The following is a 5,917-nucleotide window of genomic DNA, read 5'->3' as shown; positions in this document are numbered from 1 at the left end:
ATTGATTTTAGTCACTTCAAACCCTTAGCATGCATCACGCATTTGAGTTTTAAAAGATAACTAAATTTATTGAAAAAAAAAATGTCCATATGCCATTAATTTCTTTAGTGGTAAAATTTGGTCAAGAACCTAAATGCAACAAAATTTAAATAGGGAGGACTCAAGTGATGCAATTTTACAACTTACAATCTCTTAATTCATTTATACAAGCATCAACGAATCAAGTGATTAAAACCCTTATAGAAAATTTTCTTTTCAGAATTCGTTTTCAAATGAAATAATTTTTGTCAAAAAATAGTATAACAACAATCGAAGCAATAATATTATAATTTTCAAATACAGATGTGGAATTTAAGAGTTATGTGGTTGAACTAAAAAGAGGTGGAGATATTCTCCCTTGTAACCCATAACGTTTTTTTTTTTAATTTTAAAAATGTAGATTTTTTTTTTACATGGTATCTCATCAAATTTATCATAATATCAAATTTATGTTATTTGTACATAGGGGCAATAAAAAATTATTGGGTTTAATTTAAAAACATTAAATTATATAAATTATAAAATTAAATACCTAACTTATTATGGTACAAAAGGATTTTTTTTTATTTTATAATGTTTATGTTACAACAATAAAATAGTTAAATTAAAATGATGTTAACGGCTTAAAGCAATGTATTTAGTGTAAAAAAACTGTTTATTTTCTGCAAATATGCTCTCTCGATACATCATTTCCAAATATGAATGCAATTGTTAGTACAATCCATGACCAATTGTAGTGCTCTCTCTTAATTGTCCCCAAGGTTGTAGTTGAGTGGTTTTCAAATAGTTTATCTCGAGAAAAATAAGGGATTAAAACATGAATTTGGAATTTACTCACCCTTACATTTTAAAGAAAATTTTTAAGAAAAAGGGAAAAAAAAAAGTAGTGCTCTTTCTTAATTTATTGCATCATAAGGGGATCAAAAGAAAGAAAAAAGAAAAAAGCAGTGCTCTCTCTCAATTTATTGCAGCATAAGGAGAGAATATTGCTCGTACAGCGCAAATAAGAGGAGAATGTATTTAACAGGATAAGACCAAACGCGTTGTTTGAATACATGTATTCAGAGACTTGGTCATAAAGCTGATCAACGAGGCACATTGAGGTAAGCTTTCATTCGGAATAGAGGTTAGCTATATGAGTAACATTATCCTGTTTAGCATTTAACCTAGATTTAATGGATTCCTCTGTTTCAATTGTCTTTTTGATATTCGTTCCTATTTATTGACTTATCATTCTTGCTTGAATATCACTACAACTTAAAAAATTTTAAAAAAGAAAAAAAGCCACTTACAGGGTTGGTTGAATATGCAAAGGAAATCAATATTACTGCCCAGGATGAAAAGGTACAGCATTTATTATCACTAAATCCACTTAACTAATAAATAAGGTAAAAGGAGTACAACAAGAGGTAAGTATTTGATTCCCCATCTCCGACTAATTCTAAGACTGGGATGCCTTCTCCAGATTTAAGCTGGTTTATCTCCTTTGGAAGTTGAGTCACTTAATGCAATAGGCAAACACGAAGAAGAAAACGCCAATCCAGACGAGATGCACGACACCAACGACAGGAAGGAAATCATTCTTGTAATCATAATTATCTTTAATGAATTGCTTCACTGTCCTTTTAGTATTTTTATCATCAGGAATCTCCAGAAGTGTTTTTATGTCACCAACTTGACAAGTCACAAGGCCATAGAGAGATTCCAAGCCACTGGAGAAAGCCAGTAGTACCACCTCCACCAGACAGGAATTTCCTGTAATACATAGTGCCAAAGAAAAATCAGAAGTAGCTTATTCTATATATAGCCTGGTAGCTTATCCTATTCAATTTCGAATTATTAAATGATATCTAAAGAAAATGAAAACGTTTCTAACTTGATTGGGACTTGTTCTAAAAAAGTCGAGGCATTTCGAATTATTTTTTTACATAGATGAAGTCAGGGAAAACACTCAGATAAGGGACTGATCTTTGAATAAGGAAAAAAAGTGGATCCGTAGCTTCCCAAAGGAATTGGCCTCTTAAAAAAAAAAGCCTTGTTCATTGAGGGAAGTAAAGGTGGATTAAGATGAAAATAATGGAGGGAAATGAGTATTTTATAAAGAAACCATTCACCAGTGAACATTACTGAGAACTCACAACTCGTGCGCGCCCTTTTTTTTTTTTTTTTTAATTTGTAAATAGTGGGAAAACGTTCAGTATTGTTATTGAATTATTGAATTTGGGTAGTCTAAAACGAAGGTCAGTCAATTTTGGATTAGCGGTGGTTTCTCTGTCTCTAGAAGCTGTAAAAACCAAACTGACGAAGGAAAAGAAAATGAGGACGCAACTTTCAGCTGTATTTATAATTTATTCAATCGGTGAGATAATTGATGAGTTCTCTTCGTCTTCGAGTGGGTTGCTATCAGGTTTTGAAATCAATAATATTATTTAAAATTATTACTTAAACCCAAAATTATCCTTATTAAAATTAGAAACAAAATCAATATTTTAATAAATTGTTATTATAATTCATCAATATAAATTTATTAATATCAATTTGTTGGTTGAATTATTATTAAATTTGTTTCACTATATTATAAATTTTATTTTTAGTAAAAATTATTATAATACACAATTAAAAATATTATATGTACATGTTTTTATATGTATAAGTAAATCTTATCCTACATTATATATATTTTAGTTATTTGTTTTCTCTCAGTAATTTAATAGTAAAATTTACCAAATGTCCATAACTGCTTTCATAACTCATAGTATTTTTTAAAACAAAATTTATCAAATACTTAATTAATTTTATTTACAGCTGATTATTTCTACAACAATTATTTTAAAAGCTACAACATTCCCAAACTGGCCCTAAAATTAATTAATTGATGATTCTTTGATAAATTTAGTTTGCCAGCAATTGGCAAATTGATTCTTTATATCTTACTTATCCAATTAATGTGCATCCATCGATTTGTCAACTCAAGGCTACAAACTTTGTAAGAAAACAAAAACAAAAACAAAAAAACCGAAAGTTGAAACTCCGTTTTTTACAAATGAGGACTAGTTTGGTAATGCTGTAAATTTTAAAATAATTATAATTAATTGTGTCATAAAATAATTAGTTATGAAATGAATCAATTAAATATTTTGGTAAAATTTATTTTTAAAGTGTTGTGAGTTTTAAAAACATGTATATGTATTTGGTAAATCTTATTATTAAACTGTTATAAGAAAGTAAATGACTGAATTCAATATAACGTTTGAATAAAATTTATTTAAACATTTATAAACATATATATATATATAATATTGTTTATAATTGAAAACTAAAGTAAATATTTTGTATTATTAATTTTATTTTTTATTTTGTTATATTAATCTAATTAGTAATAATTATAATCTCTTTAAAGTTAATAATTTTATTTCTTAATTAATAAGAATAATTTTGTATTTTTATAATATATATGAGGATATAAAATGAATTATATTAAATATGAAAGTGATTTTTAAAATTAGATTTTGAAAAGTTACTCTTTTTCTTATTTTTAAAAATTTGCTCACGAATGTAGTAATTTAAACAAAAGTAATTTTTTTAAAAAAATTATCAAACACTAAAATTTAATTTTTAATTTTTCAAAATTACTTTTAAATCTCTTAAAACAATCACAAACGGGGCAAAACTAATTTTATTCATGCCCCGCCTCTCATACTTAATAATGGATATTGTTGTTCCCCGGGGCCCATGTTATATTTACTTGTCAATGGTCTTTTCAATTAATAGACATTTTCTGCTCAAGATATTTAAAGTAAAGCACCAAATTAAATGTCAATTGTTGGAATATCCATAAAAGAAGTAAAGAATAAAAACAATTTGGGGGTGGAATTTTATTACGAAGGGCCGCCCCCAAGTGAAGGAGGATTCAAAGATGATTAGCGCCGTACGCCAAAGATAAATTTACATTATTAAAGGGAATTTGCTTACCAGAAAAGAAAAATATCCACACTTACGAAATCAAAAAATTTTACGTGTTACGTATTTTCTTCATAAGATGACAACATCTTAAACCAACCCTGAGAAAAATACTTTCTTTTTGTCGTTTTATGACGTGAGCCGTAGATATTTGAATTAAATGTTTGTGATATCCGACTGTAAATATATTATATCATCACTGAAAAATAATTGAAAACCATATGAAAGAGGACTGCGGGCATGACATTCTAAGATAAATTCTTAATTAATAAGTCAACAATAGGCTGCTAAATAAAAAAATTAAAATTAAAAGGATAAGATAACAACTAATATTGTTTTTGTGATATGGTCCTAAATATTATTATTATTGGATATTTGCTAAATTATATAACTGACATCACCTATTACTCATTTTGTATAAATTATTTTTGATACGTTGGATTAAAATATAACACGTGAAATTAACTGATTGTAAATTGCATCAAATTTAACTTAGGAACTTGTTTGATAGGTTTTTCATCATAAAGTGGCTGGACTTGTTTGATAGGTTTGGCCAGCAAAGGTAAAGGGTTTCTAACAACAAATTAGAAAGCAATTGACAGGATTCTCTTCTTGCTCAAACTCGAAGCAAAATCCACACATTATTTAGTGAATAAATTTGTTATGCAAGTAAGTTATAATTATAATGGCACGTGCGCGTATGATGTTGTCCAAATTGGATACCATGGACCTAATTAGGGAATGAACGGGCAGCCGATTCTTTAGCCAAAACTCCAAAGTAGGTGTCAAATCTCTGACTTTTTGGAAGACCATTTTCCCAATTACATTCTCTGTTTGTGCTCTACGAACAGATTGTCTTCGGACTTCACTCTACAAGAAAAGACGCGTTCATTTTTCTAAATGTCAAACATAACGTAAAAATTCTAATCAGTATCCAATGTTCATCCCAATTAAAAACGTGTCCCCACACGTCTAGATTCTAGAATTGACACAGTAGCAAAGAAAATCTTTTTTTGTTGAACTTGAAACCTGGCCGCCAGGTAACAAAGGGGCCCCCTATTTAATAATAATTTTTTTTGCATATTTACAAAATATAATTCAGGTGAAGTTTATTATAATATAATTCATATTTTTACCATCATTAATATTAAAGGAAAAATATTTTACAAAGATTCATAATAATAATAATAATAATAACAACAAGGACGATGATAAAGAGAATAAACAATATTGCCGCCGGTCATTATGAGTACAGATTTGGTGGCCTATAAACCAAAGCATAGACGAATAAAAGAAGCATACCATTGCTTTCAGTTCGTGATATAAAATTAAACTTCAGCGCATGGTGAAAAGTGACGGTTAATTCCAAATTGGCTATCGAAACGATGGCAGGCGATGGCTATCGGTGAATTCTTTTTTTTTTTTTTTTTTGTTGGGGGTTAGACCAAGCAAGAGTAATTAAATCACGGGACGGTTTGGATCAATTTGTACAAAAATTACTACACTAACTGATATTAGGGGTCCGGGAAAGAGATTGTGTTCAATTTATATATACTATGGGGAAAGCTGCGTGTGCCCCCTCTTTCTTTCAGATTCATACACTGGTGATCAAATCTTTTAAATTATTTTGTTTTGAGACATAGAGTAATAATGATCAAGACTTCAGAGAAGATTAGGTGTATGCAATAACTTGTAACATCACATTAATTCTACATATTATATATTTTTTTTAACTTTTATATATATATATATGTTTGAAAATACTCTAGAAATTGTTGAATACCCGAGTAAAGGAGGCAGTAAGTATACAGAAGTAACGGAATTGGAAAGGGTCCTTGATCAAATTCAAGACTCTGCCATTCTGGTCTGGCGGCCTGCAACAAAAATCTGGACAAAAGAATGATCAATGCACAAGGAA

The 5,917-nt window shown here is 28.8% G+C and overlaps 1 long non-coding RNA gene across 1 annotated transcript; it reads left to right on the top strand.

The window, feature by feature from the left end:
- Positions 1–974: 974 nt before the first annotated feature.
- Positions 975–1,841, top strand: LOC127903055 (uncharacterized). The gene is made up of 3 exons (XR_008055813.1): positions 975–1,142; positions 1,316–1,383; positions 1,505–1,841. It is a non-coding gene; the product is annotated as an uncharacterized LOC127903055 (long non-coding RNA).
- The last annotated feature ends 4,076 nt before the right edge of the window (positions 1,842–5,917 follow it).

The sequence above is a fragment of the Citrus sinensis genome, chromosome 6 (assembly GCF_022201045.2).
Source record: "Citrus sinensis cultivar Valencia sweet orange chromosome 6, DVS_A1.0, whole genome shotgun sequence".
NCBI lineage: Eukaryota > Viridiplantae > Streptophyta > Magnoliopsida > Sapindales > Rutaceae > Citrus > Citrus sinensis.
Note: the sequence above shows the minus strand (reverse complement) of the source record. Positions and strands in the feature narration are given on the sequence as shown.